Below are 16,347 nucleotides of genomic sequence, written 5' to 3'. Positions count from 1 at the left end.
AAAAAACACACACACACACACCTCTAGGAGCCCCCTACACATGCAATCTCAGAGCATATGTAGGCCTGGAGGTTCCATGCCAGAGAAGCAGTCGAATAGGAGCAAAGGCAATTGTGGTGATGACAACCATGATGAGATTTCAAGGCAAGGGTCGACGAAAACAACAGAGACCTACATGCGCAATATGTGTGTGTGTGTGTGTGTGTGTGTGTGTGTGTTTGTGTGTGTGTGTGTGTGTGTGTGTGTGTGTGAGAGAGAGAGAGAGAGAGAGAGAGAGAGAGAGAGAGAGAGAGAGACGCACTTGATTTCCTTCTCGTGACTCCGTCCACGTGGTTGGAGCAAACGAGACAGAATCCTCCAAGATTCTATATTTTTTCTTTTTCTATAGCTAACTACTAGCCTACTAGCCTACTAGCACCCAATGAATCTTTTTTATAAACAATTGAAAAGCCAAATTTATGGTTTAGGGTTTAGGATCGATATTCAATTTCCATATCTTAACAGTGTAAGAGCTACCTTATTTACCTATTAGAATTTTCTTGCACACTTCTGCATTTCATGATACTGATTGTGACAGTTTTCTTTTTCAATGCAGACACCATGTTTCAACTTCAGGCAGAACATGGAGGTGGTGACCCCCCAATAGCGAGCACCCCCTCAGTAGAGGACTCCCCCACAATAGCCCACATCCACCAGAGCAGGCACCAACACCCCATGTTCCTACACCCTCTCTAGCGGACATACACTCTCTGCCGGAAGAGTTGTTTCATCGGGCGAGGCGCCTTCACAATCTTTCGACATGTGGGTCCAGAGTCTAGGTCAGTGGTGGTAGAGTCCTTCTAGGAGTGGGCACGTGTGCACCGTGTTGGGCATAGAGGCTTGTCTTGGTGTCAGGTGGAGGCCCTTTCTTCAATAAGCTCACTCACTTTGCAGCAATTTGGTCCCCGGCCAAGAGACTTAGTGGCATGAGCACCCTTTTGCATAGAGGACTGGGCATAAGAGAGCATTCCCTTCTATGTTACGTGACATACTACCGTGCCTTGTCTCACCACTTGGAGGTGCCTACTCACTTTTCTTTTCATCTCTACGCAGTGTTTGTCCTCGGGCACGATGTGCACTACTTCAAGAGGCGTTGACAAGGAGGGTTGAAAGCGTTTCACCTCTATAGCATAGGTTGCCTGCAGCTTGGAATGGATACTCGCACACCCAAATGGTAGAGTAAACTCACCCAAATAGGTCCTTATTCACTCAAATCAAGAGGCAACTTGTTGGGATTACAAGCTCTCACCAACGCAACAAGATGCGTGTAGAGAGTCGGTGACGATGAGTCTTGGGATCACATCAAAAACTATCGGGCATTTTCTGGATGAGCATAAAGTCTTTAAGTCATTTCCCACTAGCCTCATGCATATATGTGTAGATAGCCCTTCATGTTTTGGAAGTGGCCCTGTACAAATTCATGTACAAAGGTGTGATTTTTCCAAACTTGGGTGTTGATGTTTGGGATTGTTTGAGTCCCCGAAACATGGTTTTTAATAAATATTTCCAGCCCTGCTTTATAGTTCGTGAATCGAACATGTACATCATGAGTTATGAGCATCCGAAGTGGACTGTCTCAACTCAGAAAGTGATGGCAAGTGCATGCGACAAAAGCAATTGGGCCAACTTGAGGGTCTAAGATTAGAAATGCTGAAATTGTAAGTTTTTGGAGATAGCCGAGAGGATGGGCTCTGAGCCGTGTGTTGCAGTGCATCATCCAGTGAGACGGGAGCAGCAAGTTATGCCTTGAGGAAAGTTGTTCAAGAAGTCATCCTGCTTGGGAGAGAGACTGGAAACTAGTGGGGAAATGGGGATTTTGGAAGCCTTGGGGAGGGGGTTGCCATGTGTCATGCGGATAATCCCACATGAGAAGGACAAAGGGGAGAATGGGGGGTATATAGGCCAAAGGAGGACCCCCTATAGCTTGTATCAATTGGAGAGAAGCTTGCCTTGGTGGGCTTCATGGGCTAGTGGGCTTGATGGGAGAGAAATGGTGCATTTTGTGAGTGCACATTTATTGGACAGGCGCCTAGACATCCCTTTCGGTCCACCGGCCACTTGCCCCCCACCCCATGCCTTGGTCAAAGGATCACCAGACACCTCATTTTTCACCCAAAAAAGGCCAAAATTGAGCCAATTAAAAGTTGCCTACAAATGAAGCCTTGTCGGCTGAGTAGGGAGAGAATATTTGGGGGAAATAAAAGATAAGAGGGCCCCCTTTTTAATAGCTGCAACACCTGCACAACTTCCAGAGAGCTCATTTTTTAGCAAGAAAGAGTGTACCCCTATGTTTGAGTGGCTATAACTCTTTCATCTCTCATCTGTTTTTTGCGTATGGATACTCTATGGACATCTCCACGAGAGAGGCTTCATCATGATGTCCTCTGTTTATCCTAATTTTTAGTGTGTTCCATGCTTGAAGGGTTTTTCATAAATTTCTAAAGGTGTTTACCACATATGTTTTCGGCAGTGTCATAGTCCTTCCTTCTGACGGTGTGATCTGTGCAAGACTATAGAGGCACTCATATTTCTTGGTGTTTGCATGCTAGCAATGCTAACCAATCCAATGTGAAGGTAAAGTTGAGCCAACAAACACACATACTCATATCCTCTCACACTCAACTCGATTCCAAAATCTCTCTCACTCTTTCTTACACACTCAACCCCAATGGCACACACACACACACACACACACACACACACACACACACACACACACACACACACACACACACACACACCCGTAGACTATGTGGAAAATGCCTCTATCTTCTACACCAAAACACTATAACCATGGAAAAAACACCAATGAGAGAGCACCCAAGATGATCCCTAAAAATCAAATTGATAAGAGAAAGGTGTAATTCAAAGGCGGGGAAGAAGAGAAACATCGTGCACACACACACCACCATGAATCCTCTTGGGTTCCTCTCTTAGAATAACAAATTCTTAGTTTTTTCACTTCAGAAAGCACCCCCTCCCCCGTCCTTTTTTTTTGTCCACGGCATGTGAGCGGATGTGTCAAAAATTTGCCTATCTAGACCAAATTTAACTAGTTTTTGATCCATTTTTACCTATATAAAAAGCCATTTTCGATGGGGATTGGGGCAAACGGTTACCAAAAATCACCAAATTTGTCACTATGATTCCTCAAAGAATTTCAAAGCACTACACTTCAGAATCCATCACTTTCTATACATGATGCATGTGATTTGGATAAAATATGCAAAGACATAGCTGAGGTGCAATATAGGCGACTACATAGATCACATTTTTGCGCATGAGCCTGAGCATTCTCTATACTTACAATTGTTTTATTGAGACTCAAAAGAATATTTACATCATGTACAATACATTTTAGAAAACCATGACGCCACAAATATGTTGAGAGAGAAGGAGAGAACACAGAAGTAGAACCCCAAAGTGTGTAGAATACACACATGAGATGATGTATATATAGAGGGGACCCGGGTGCCATATATAGAGAAGCCATATATTGAGTAGCTTCACATATAAGCGCAACACCCCCGCTCAAATAAGGGTCCCTAACTGTGGATGAAAAAACCCTTGGGGGATCAAGGAAAAAACCCACAGCTCTATATACACCCACCGTTATATTATAAAAATCATTGAATATACAAATGTTTACGAGGAGCTACATCACTCCTTTTACAATGAATGTTTTATGAGGAGTTACATTACTCCTATCAAATACAATAATGAATACAAAGGTTCAATAAAGAGGTGTAAAAGCTATCGATTAGCTTGTAATCAAAAGTGTCTCCGTGAATCTGCTGTGTAGCTTGTCATCAATATCGCATCACCAAACATGTCTTCATGTTGTCATCAATATGGCATCACCAAACATATCTTCATAAATCTTTTATTGTCACCAAGTTTGTCTTCATAAAATCAATTCTTTGATCAATCCTACATAGATCATAGACTCCAAAAAAAACATGTCATGAAAATTATTAGCATCGTTAATGAAATAATTACGTTCACAATGCCATAAGAGATGGTTCGCGACGCCACTCTTTTAACGACATATATACGCACGACAACATATGGTACATAAAGTATAAACGTAAAAGTACAAAATGTGTGATTACATGATACAAATGATATGTGTATATACTACATAAAACAACATTTATCAATGTAGTGATCAATGAATACCATCAAAGTATTAACAAAATATCATCATTATGTCAATAAAAATGAATAAATGATCATGGTATCAACGAAAAGCATCATGATATCACCGAGAATAATCATTGTATCAACGAAACAACATCATGGGCATCACCGAGAATAACCATGGTATCAACGAAATATCATCATGGCATCACCGAGAATAACCATGGTATCAACGAAACAACATCATGGTATCACCGAGAATAACCATGGTATCAACAAAACATCATCATGGTATCAATAAAAATCACCATGGAATCAACGAAATATCATCATGGAATCACTGAGAATAACCATGGTATCAACGAAATATCATCATGGCACCACCGAGAATAACCATGGCATCAATGACATATCATCATGGTATCAACAAAAATCACCATGACCAAAGTATTAACAAAACATCATCATGGTACCATCAAAATCACTATGGTATCAATGAGAAATTATCAATAAAACGACGTAAACTATATCTCTAAAAGAATAATTATACGAGAATCAATGAACGAGTATATCATATAACAAAAGATCATGTACCAACAGTAGCTCAATAGAATTTGGACGATCATCAACGGCTCGACTGAATCGGAACGATGTGTAACTGGCTTCTGCAGCAAAGTTACGTCAGTAACAAATATATGATTGATGAAGAAAAATATAATTGAGAAGTTTTCAATTATGAGAAAAATCAAAAGCAAAAAGTAAAATTTTGATTTTCAAACATATTCGCAGTCCGAGACGATAACCCAAAATTGGTGCAGAATTTAGAGAAACTTTCTTCTGCAAAGTTATAGACCACATCGATTCCGGTCTCTCATAGCGGGTAGTTTCTTCTGCAAAGTTGTAGAACACATCGATTCTGGTCTCTCACGCGGGTAGTTTCTGCAAAATCGTTTTCAATAAGCAGAAAAATAAAAAACAAAAAACGGAAATTGCTTTTTAGGTATGTACGCAGTCCGCGAATGATAACTCAAAATCGGTGCAGAATTTGAAAACACTTTCTTCTGCAAAGTTGTAGACCACATCGATTCCGGTCTTTTTCGTGGGTAGTTTCTGCAAAATCGTTTTCAATAAGCACAAAAATAAAAAACAAAAAGAGAAAATTGCTTTTCAGGTATGTACGCAGTCCGCGAACGATAACTCAAAATCGGTGCAGAATTTGAAAACACTTCCTTCTACAAAGTTGTAGACCACATCGATTCCAGTCTCTCAAACGGGTAGTTTCTGCAAAATCGTTTTCAATTAGCAGAAAAATCAAAAACAAAAAGCGGAAGTTGCTTTTCAGGTATGTACGCAGTCCGCGAACGATAACTCAAAATCAGTGCGAATTTGAAAACACTTCCTGCTTTAAAGTTGTAGACCACATCGATTCCGGTCTCTCTTGCGGGTAGTTTCTGCAAAATCATTTCTAATTAGCAGAAAAATCAAAAACAAAAAGCGGAAGTTGCTTTTCAGTTGAATGGACCCTCTCGTGTGTTTTGAAACCAGTTTTAAAAGGTGCTATCTAATCTGCTATTCTATCTTAGTACCATTGCACCCTCCTCTATCTTTTTGTGCTTCAATGTTTCGTTGAACCTTCTTTGTTGATCATGTTGATTTTTCTCATAATGCTCAAAAGCAACAGTACTATCAAGTTGTAAACATTGTAAATACAAAAGTTTCTCTTCGAGCATGTCCATTGCCTCTTCATTTAACTTTATGAATCTTGATGGAAGGAATCTCAACTTCAACGGGCAACAACGCTTCCTTTCCATACACCAAGTGAAATGGAGAAAATCCAATTCCTGGTTTCCACAGATGTTCTGTAAGCCCACAAAGCACATGAAAGTTCAAGATCCCATGTTTTACTATGACTTTGAGTCATTTTGGTAAGTATCCTCATAAGATCTCCATTCAATCTTTCTCATTCCATTTTATTGTGGATAATATGGAGTGGTATACCTATTTTGTACCTTCAACTTCTCACATAAATAGGCAAAAAACTCTCCACACAATCCTGGGAGAGTTTTGGTCTAGGGCGCCACAATCACCAAATTTTGGTCGTTGAGCCCAAGGCAAAAAAATTGGAGATTATGCCACCTTGGACTGACGAGATGACAGCAGATGGCCATGGAACCGTGCAGGGGTGAGGGAAGCACTATACTCCTTGTCCATATAAGTTTCATGGGCATCATAATTCATCATAGTCCAATTTTGGCAGATGGGTCCTTGGCCAATCGAAAGCCAAAAAATTAGCGATTGTCTCACATTCAATCAACGAGACGACAATGGATGGCCATGAAACTTTGCACCACCCTTGCAAAGTTTCATGGGCATCACAATTTAGTCTAGGATGACATAGTCACCAATTTTGGCTATTGGGCCCATGGCGAGCCCAATGCCAAAAAAAAATGGCCGATTGTGTCATCTTGGACAAACAATATGGGAGCGGATGGCCATGAAACTTTGCAGGGCTTGGGAAAGCACACAAGTACCTTTCCCTGCAAAGTTTCATGGGAGTCACAATCCACCTTGATGGTCTAAGGTGGCACAATCGTCACCTTTTGGATGTTGGACCCTTGGCGAACCCAAAGCCATTAAATTGGCGATTGTGCCACCTTGGACCAATGAGATAGCAACAGATGGCCATTCTACTTTACAGAGGTGGAGATAGCACACTAATCCGTGCCCTTCCAAAGTTTCATGGGCATCTATCTTGATGGTCTAGGGTGCCAAGATAGCCAAATTTTGACCATTGGGCCCTTGGCAAGCCCAAAGCCAAAAATTAACGATTGTGCCACCCTCGATCCACGAGATGGAAATAGATTTCCATGAAACTTTGTAGAAGAAAAAAATCACAATAATTAATGCTCATGAAAAGTTTCATGGGCATCACAATCCCACTCGACAATGTAAGACAGCAGTGGACCCTTGGCGAGCCCGAAGCCAAAAAAATGGTGATTGTGACACTCGTGGACCAACAAAATGGCAGCAGATGGCTATGAAACTTTGCGAGGGAAGGGAAATCATACTAATCATGTCCTCTACAAAGTTTCATGGGCATCACAATTCATCTGAATGGTTTAGGGTGGCACAATTGCTAGCTTTTGCCCTGTTGGGCCCTCGGCTAGCCCAAAGCCAAAAAATTAGTGGTTCTCCCACTCTAGATTGAGGAGATATGATCGAATGGCCATGAAACGTTTTTGAGGTGGGTTTGCCAAATTTTGGTCGTCCAGTCCAAAGCCAAAAAAATTGCAATTGAAGCCAAATTTGCAATTGTTCGATCCTGGAACGAGAAGACAACAACAATGGCCATGAAACCTTGCAAGGGTGGGGGAATCACACTAATCCCTACCTCTACAAGTTTCATGTGCATCATAATCGGTCTTGGCCTAGTTTGGCAGTCGCGTTCTTAGTTAGCCCAAAGCAAAGAAATTGGTGATTGTACCACCTTCAATCAATGAGACAACAATGGGTGACCGTGAAACTTTGCAATGGTAGGTTAAGCACACTAATCCCCACCCATGAAAAATTTAATGGGCATTGAAATCTATCTCGATAGTCTAGGATGCACAATCACCAAACTGGCAATTGTGTCATCTTCGGCCCACAAGACGAAAGCGGATGGCCATGAGAACTTTCAAGGGTAAGGTAAGCACACTAATACCTTCCCCTCCAAAGTTTCATGGGCATCGCCATCCATCGCGATGGTCTAGGGTGGCACACTCGCCAACTTTTGGCCGTTGTACCGTTGGCGACTCTAAAGCCAATAAAGTGTCAATTGTGCCACCCTAGACTGATACATTACAACAATAGATGTCCATGAAACTTTTCACAGGTGGAAAAAGAACACTAATCCCTACCCATGATAAGTTTCATGGGCATTGCAAACCGTTTTGACGGTTTGGGATAGCATGATTACCAAATTTTGATAGTTGGGTCCAAAAAATTAATGATTGTGCCACCCTCCACCAAAGACATAGCAATGAATGGCCAGGAAACTTTTAAGAGGAAGATAAAGCACACTAATCCATGTCTATGCAAAGTTTCATGAAAATAGCAATCTGTCTCGATGATTTAGGGTAACTATGGGCCCTTGGGGAGCCCAAAGACAAACAAATTGGTGATTGTGCCACCCTGAACAGAGGATATGGGATCTGGGAAATAATACTAATGTATAGCTAGCCTTGCAAAGTTTCATGGGCATCACAATCCATCTCGACGGTTGAGGGCGGCATAATTACCAACTTTTGTCCGTTGGGCCCCTGGCGAGCCCAAAGCCAAAGAATTGGCCATTGTGCCACCCTCGATCGACAAGAAGGAAGAAGATTTCCATGAGAATTTGTATAGGAGGGAGAATTATACTAATCCTCACCCTTGAAAATTGAAGTGGGCATCACAATCCATCTCGATAGTCCAAGACGGCACAATCGCCAAGTTTTGCCTGTTGGGTCCTTGGCGATGTCAAAGCCAAAAATTTGAATATTATCTATCCTAGATCAAAGAGATGAGAGAAAATGACCATAAAACCTTTTTGAGACTGGGAGAGAAAAATAATCCCCACCCCTAAAAAGTTTCATGGACATCACAATCCGTCTTGACAAAAATTTTGTTCGTCGAGTCTAAAGTCAAAAAATTGGCAATTGTGCCACCTTGGACCGAGGAGACGACAATAGATGTCCATGAAATCTTGCAAGGGTGGGGGGAGCACACTGATCCCCACCCCTCTAAGTCTCATGGGCATCACAATGTGTCTCAGCCCATTTTTGGCAGTTGGGCCCTTGGCCAGGCCAACGCAAAAACATATGCGATTGTGCCACCTTTGATCAATGAGATGGCAATGGATGGCCATAAAATTTTGCAATAATGGGGGAATCCCACTATATCCCACCCTTGAAAATTTCCATGGGCATCACAATCCATCTCAACAGTCTAGGGAGGCACAATGGCCAACTTTTTGCCATTAGGACTCTGCCAGTTCAAAGGCAAAAAAATGGGTGATTGTGCCACCCTAGACCAACGATACACGAGCAGATGGCCATGAAATTTTTCTAAGGTTTGGGAAGCAGAGTAATCCCCACTCTTGAAAACTTTCATGGGCATCGCAATTTGTCTCGACGATCTAAGGTGGCACAACCACAAAATTCTGGTCATCGAGTCCAAGGCCCAAAAAATGACAATTGTGTCACCTTAGACGGATGAGACAACAACAGATAGCCATAAAACCTTGTAGGGGTAGGTTAATCACACCTATCTTTTCCCTTACAAGTATCATGTGTATCACAATCCTTCTTAGTAATTGAATTTTGATAGTTGGACTCTTGGCAAACCCAAAGCCAAAAAATTGCCAATTGTGTCACGTTTGATCGATGAGACGGCAATGGATGACCATAAAACTTTTCACGAGTGGGGTAAGCACACTAAACCCCACCGACATAAAGTTTCATAGGCATCACAATTTTTTTGAACGATCTAGGATGCCACAATAAACAATTTTTGCGATTGGGCCCAATATGGAGACTCCGAAAGCCAAAAAAATTGGCCAATGTGCCATCTTGGACCGACAAGACTGGATCGGATGGCCATGAAATTTTGCAAGACTGGTGTAATAACATAAGTAGATTCCCCTGTAACGTTTCATGGGCATCAAAATCTATCTCGATGGTCTAGGGTGGCACAATCGCCAACTTTTGGCTATTGGACCCTTGGCAACCCCAAAGCCAATACACTAGTGATTGTGCCATCTTGGACCAACAAAACAGCAATGGATTGCATTCAAACTTTGTACCGGTGTGGAAATCACACTAATCCTTTCCCTCATAAAGTATCATGGGCATCACAATATGTCTCGACGGGCTAGAGCGGCAATGGACCCTTGGCGAGCCCAAAGCCAAAAAATTAACGATTGTGTCACCCTCGATCGACAAGACGGAAACAGATGGCCATGAAACTTTGTAGAGGGAAGAAAATCACACTAATCCATTCTCTTTCAAGGTTTCATGGGCATCACAATCTGTCTGGATGGTCTAGGGTGATAGTGGGCCCTTGGTGAGCCCAAAGTTAAAAAGTTTGGCAACTATAACATCCTGAACCTAAAAGATGGCACCGGATGGCAATAAAACTTTGTGACAAAGGATAAATCATACTCATCCCCATCCCTACAAAGTTGTATGGGAATCTCAATCCATCCCAAAGGTCTAGGATGGCACAATTTTGAACTTTTGCTCGTTGGTCCCTTCACGAGCCCAAAGACAAAAAATTTATGATTGTGCCACCTAGAACAATGAGATGTGAGCGGACGGCCATGATTTTTTTTTGCAGTGGGGGAAGCACAATAACCACCACCCATAGAAAGTTTCATGGACATCACAATTTGTCGCAATGGTATAGGGTGGCACAACCGCCAAGTTTTGGTCGTCGAGCCAAAAGCCCAAAAAATTGGGATTAGTGTGATTTCCCCACGCTTGCAAAGTTTCATGGGCATCACAATCCATCTCAAAGGTTTGGGCTAGCACAATTGATAAATTTTACCATTGGGCCCTTGGAAAGCTCAAAGCCAAACAATTGGTGATTATGCCACCCTACATTGACAAGACGTGAGTGAATGTCCATGAAACTTTTCTAAGGTGGGGGTTTGCCAAATTTTGGTCGTCGAGCCCAAAGCGAAAAAATTGGCAATTGTGCCACCCTTGATGGACAAGACAACAAGAGATTGCCATGAAACCTTTCAGGGGTGGGAAGAGTACACTAATTCCTTCCCCTACAAGTTTCATAGGCATCACAATCCATCTCGGCCCAATATAGGCATTTGGACCCTTGGCTAGCCCAAAGCTAGACGATTGGGCCACCTTTGATCGATAAGGCGGCAACAAATGGCCATGAAACCTTGCAAGGGTGGGGGACGCATATGAATTCCCACTCTTGAAAAGTTTCATGGGCATCACAATTTGTCACCATGGTCTAGCAGGACATAATTACTAGTTTTGGTGATTGGGCTCTTAGTGAGTCCAAAGCCAAAAAAGTTGGCGATTGTGTCATCTTGGACCGACAAGATGGAAGCGGATGGCCATAAAAATTTGCAGGTGTGAGATAAGCACAAAATTGAATTTCCTTGCAAAGATTCATGGGCATTGCAATCCGTCTGGATGGTCTATGTAATGCATGGGGTGACTTGAGCCTGGAATCCACCTCCCACTATATAGGCAATGCTCCTAGACTTTTGCCTTAGCCGGATTACCTTGTCCACATTGCCTAGTCTGGCCCCTCGCCCAGTCCATGACTCCGTGGTCTTGCCCTTGTCCTGACATTACTCCCCCCTTGGAGAAGCGTTTTCGTCCTCAAAAACACAAGTGTTGTATCTTCATAAGAACATTGATGTTTTCCACCGTTGCATCCCACATGGATTCAACAATTCATTAGAGCGGAACCCGGTTTAGTAGGAGGTTCAATGAAAGAAAGAATAACATCTTTATTCTCCACATTGTTGTCCCTATGAAACAGTCTTGGTTAACCGATGCATAACCAACATAGCGTGAAGACTCCATATAGAACTCACTTGAGAATGCTAAATGAGTCATCACAACTAAGAGGTGTCTAATTACAAACCCAGGTTTCAAACTTTTTGAAAACACCGCAAAAATGCAAGAAAACCTTGGCGCAAATTTCCATACAATTGTGAGCCAGATTTCCAACTCGCGTGAGTATCTTCAAAAGTTCATAGCTAGTGAGGGATAGAATAGGGAGTGTCCTCATGTCAGACTTTTGAACATTTTGAAGCACACAGAAGTACCTCATACTTTGTCAGCACCCCTGCTAAGTCCTTGACTTATGAAACTATTGAAACGGTATCCAACCCCCCCAGAACAGGTGTTCAAAGCTAAAAACCTAACCTAAGAAAATTCTAAAATAGGGAGAGAATCACCCATTTAGAATGCGTTGTGCTAACATATGCGCTTAGCAGATCCTTTGGCAAAGAATACGTGTAAGTTGCCCATCCAACATGAAATGAATAGCAGCAGTAAGAGTGAGGTGATTTCCCCCAACTACTTACAGACAGTCTTCCACGAGTGATGATCAGATACAGCCATATATTTTATATGGAGTGGAGACAACCAACGAGGTTGAAAGCGGGTTGGACTGGAGTAAGCTCATAGAGTTTATACCATCCAACCACATACACCCATCTTGAGCCAGTACCTTGTATGGCAGGGTGTAAACTCATAATAAATCTGCAGTAGAGATTGCACTTGCAATGCAAAAAGGTGCAAAAAAGAATAGAGTCCATGAATTTGCATGCCGCTCCAAATAAATCAATGTTAAACACTAGGGCCCATAACACCTAGGGTGCATGCATTTAACACAAACTTATCTAAACCGCAATTCCATAACGAGACTTTCCATGGTACATAGGTGAAATCCTTTCAACAAGAGTTGGACCATAACAGAATGTGAAAGCTCAGTCACACTTAGGTACCAACCATGAGACATTCTCAGTAACTTAGCATACTTGGCTGTATGTAGAAACGACCCTCCGTTAAGGTGGTTTCACAACACTTGTCATCACAACAAGTCTGTACTAAGTACTCGATAATTTTTGGCCATTGAAATTGTTCCTGATACGGTGTGATCCAAATGGTCTAATCAACGGAAGCAACCAGCACGTAGGGATGTCGTGTGACACATCATTAGGAATTAGGTGCCAGTGTCAGTCTTAGAGACTCATATTCTCAACATGTGGAATATGTCTCTAATAAGGATATCTGTAAAACTAACATCCTTTAAGTACGAGATGTACTTGTGTGTGGAGGTAACTACAAACACTCTGCGACGCAAGTGAGAGGGACCCTTATGATCATTGCTCCACACTGGCTAAAAAGAAATCCTTGAGTTCCTAGACCATGTTGTATCCCATGTGACAACATGTGCCAAATCAAACCCTACACGTGGATTCATAGCAGCATAAGGCAGAAAAATATATGGGACACGACAGCCCAAACTGCTTTGTTTCGACATGCCCTTGGAATGTCTCTGAAACATTCAAACGTATTTATACGACCTAAAAAATCCAAGGAAAAAATACAAAAAAATGAAATAACACCAAATCAATAGGTGCATACCTGGAGAATTGAACTTAATGTTCACTTACCCGTATTCAAATGCACGGAAGCATGTCTCCCACTTGTGAAAGAAAACAAACAACATTGCACTGGGTACCCTGGGTGTTGCCGTCGCAATCCAAATCCGTTGGTTATAATCTACGTAGTGAAACCCCTTGGTAAGACCCTTTATAGAATCTGCTCAGCTAGCAGGTAACGGTAACCAACATAGTCAACCGTGTATAGAAATGATCGGAAGTACTTAAAAAGTTGAATTTGTCCTTTACCCCATGGTAGATTACAGACTTCTATCCTTGAAAGTACAACTGGGATAGATCAAATTGTGATCCTTAATGCCTATGGAGTGATTTAGTAAACAATTTATCAAAACTCAACTTGAGCGTCACACTAAAAACATGTAGTGCAAAAATGACACCATAAACATCCGTAATGACAAGACTCTTGCTGTCCATTAACATTGATGTGCTTGATGTGTACTCCTTTGGGCAGATGTGTTCGATCTTAAGAACAATCACCCAAGAAATGCCAACAATTGGGTCTTACCCAAGATCTGACAATGACTCTTAGCCAACGTGTGTGGCTCCTAGCCCTTATGGCAGTTAGTGTTCAATCAATGAACTGGTGAAGAAAAATTTAGATGGCTAATTGCCCTATTTCTAGCTGAGAGTTAGAGCACCTTGGTTCAGGCGGACTCCCAAACAAACATGTTCAAAAGCTTCTTAGAAAGTTTTCATTATTCTTTGAGAGAAATAAGAAAGAGATAGAAGGAGAGTATGCTGGGTTGAGGAACGTTCCTTAAGTGTCTAGATTATGTACCCAATCTGTGTGCGCTTATGCATCTTATGCTTGACTTGCAGCTTATCCTATAAGCATTCCACAATTTGCTCTGGTATGACTTTCTCATCGAGAGAGGGAACAGGAAAACACAAAACACATCCCAACCCACCGACCTTGCAGGGGTAGTGATCGTACCAAAATGATCTTTGAGTGTTGGTATGTGATGACAACAACCAAAAAGAAAATGATGTGTGAGAGCAAAGGCGTACTTTATGCCACCTAGAGGGCATGCCTTTCATACAAAAGTGGAAATACTGGGCTATCATGATAACCGTAAAAGTTAACACCATAAGTGCCTTGCACTAGACTGGTAGGGATTTGGTGAGATGATATCCCGATTAATGTAGTTGCACCAAACTTGGTGGCCACTGCTCTCGATGCCGAGTCAATCATAGCACACATTAGAAGCCTTGCATCGCGTGAAATGGCCAAGCATTTGGTTGTGCACAGCAAATGATATTGTGACATGTATATCATGCACACCCTAATGCACTGATCTTGTATGCATCTCATAATGTTGTTGGATGATCGTATAAGCCGAGATTATGAAACTGGTCATACCAAAAATTATTATATGAGAAAAGAAATTGGGGCATAACACTATCCAACTCAAAAAATGGACAATACTCTGAAAATCCACATGCACGTATGAAGACATATAACTAATGTGCCCTGCACCAAAACTGGAGTTTATGTCGAATCACGAACTAATGCATCATGCTTACGTTGTCGGACATGTCGACACTACTTTTTTTGATGCGTTCCTAAGCAAATAAAGAATAATTTTTGACTTTTTGCACGTCGAAAGTCGGATTGTGATAGTCACTTCTTGACCATGTTGGTCACGACCAGATCTGTTTCTACAACGGAATTATCTTGTGCATGTTGGTCCTCTTTGGTCATAATAGGTGGGTAGACAGCCACTTGGGTTTACGGCAAGTGAGAACTTGATTCTGGTAGCATATTGTAAATGAATCGTGTGAGATTTTCCACTTGCGTAGCCAATACTTGGACCCGTAAGCTAGCTTGTGAAATCGGGCCTCAAACATTTGCCAGTCCTGTCGAGTAACAAACTCCCTGGCATCCGGCAAGTTACTATCATCCTCCAGAATATCAAACATGCTCTGAGAAGGAGGTGTAGATACTCATGGAGAGAAAGATAGAATGCCTAGGTATGCATCATCCGTCCATGTTGCCACATGGGTACCCTCTGTGAGAATATCCGGCCATGCAGCATCCACAGGTGGAGCACACTCCAAGTATTCAAAGTCAAACATGTGTTGATCATCAATTTCCACACTCATGGTGAAAACGTGTGTGTGAATAAAAGAGAAAACAAAACCTTGGAGTACAAAAATGCACGTAGCTGTACCGAACGTAGAAACTTGTAGCAGAGGCCGATGATTAGCCGTGCTAATTCCACCTGCGGTCGTGAAGAAGGTGAACTTCAGATTGCCAATGAAATTGAAGGTGTTGAAAAATTTGAGCTTCTCAAATAACGTGCTCGCATCGTATGCAGTCTAGCAAGTTGTAAGTCGCCGAATGTAGACTTGATAAACGATCTTACCACCATTTCGTCGGCAATTTTTGATCCAAAATTTTTGGTTTTTAAAATCTGATTCTCAGCTCGTAGCAGTTTGTGATAATTAACTGGATAATTATGCCTTCAATTGCTCCGAACGCTGAATTCAAAGACGGATTCTAAATCCCAAGCAACCGTCACTTTCATCATGGTGTTCAACCTTTGTGGCGGACGACGTAAGAAGAGAAGAAGAAGAAGAAGAAGAGGACTGGCATTCATTTTTGACAACCTACACAAGTAGGTCCAAAACTTCTTCAAGATTCACCTTCACTAGTATTATCTAAGTTCATTTATCCTTCTTCCTTCAACCATCCACCTCATTGTACCTATTGTAACTATTTCATTAACTTTTTAGTGATTACTAACCACTAACCTACTAACACAAAATATCTATAAACCTAACCTTAAAATTAACCTCAACTCAATACATGTACATAGTAAAAACTCTCTCTCTCTCTCTCTCTCTCTCTCTCTCTCTCTCTCTCTCTCTCTCTCTCTCTCTCCCCCTTTCTTAACACTGTAATTTCACTCCATCTACCATTAATAATGCTTTTCTATAAAGCCCACATCTAGTACTCAAGCAGAGAAAGAAGGCCC

Source organism: Adiantum capillus-veneris, chromosome 6 (assembly GCF_014529385.1).
Source record: "Adiantum capillus-veneris isolate H3 chromosome 6, ASM1452938v2, whole genome shotgun sequence".
Lineage (NCBI taxonomy): Eukaryota > Viridiplantae > Streptophyta > Polypodiopsida > Polypodiales > Pteridaceae > Adiantum > Adiantum capillus-veneris.
Note: the sequence above shows the minus strand (reverse complement) of the source record.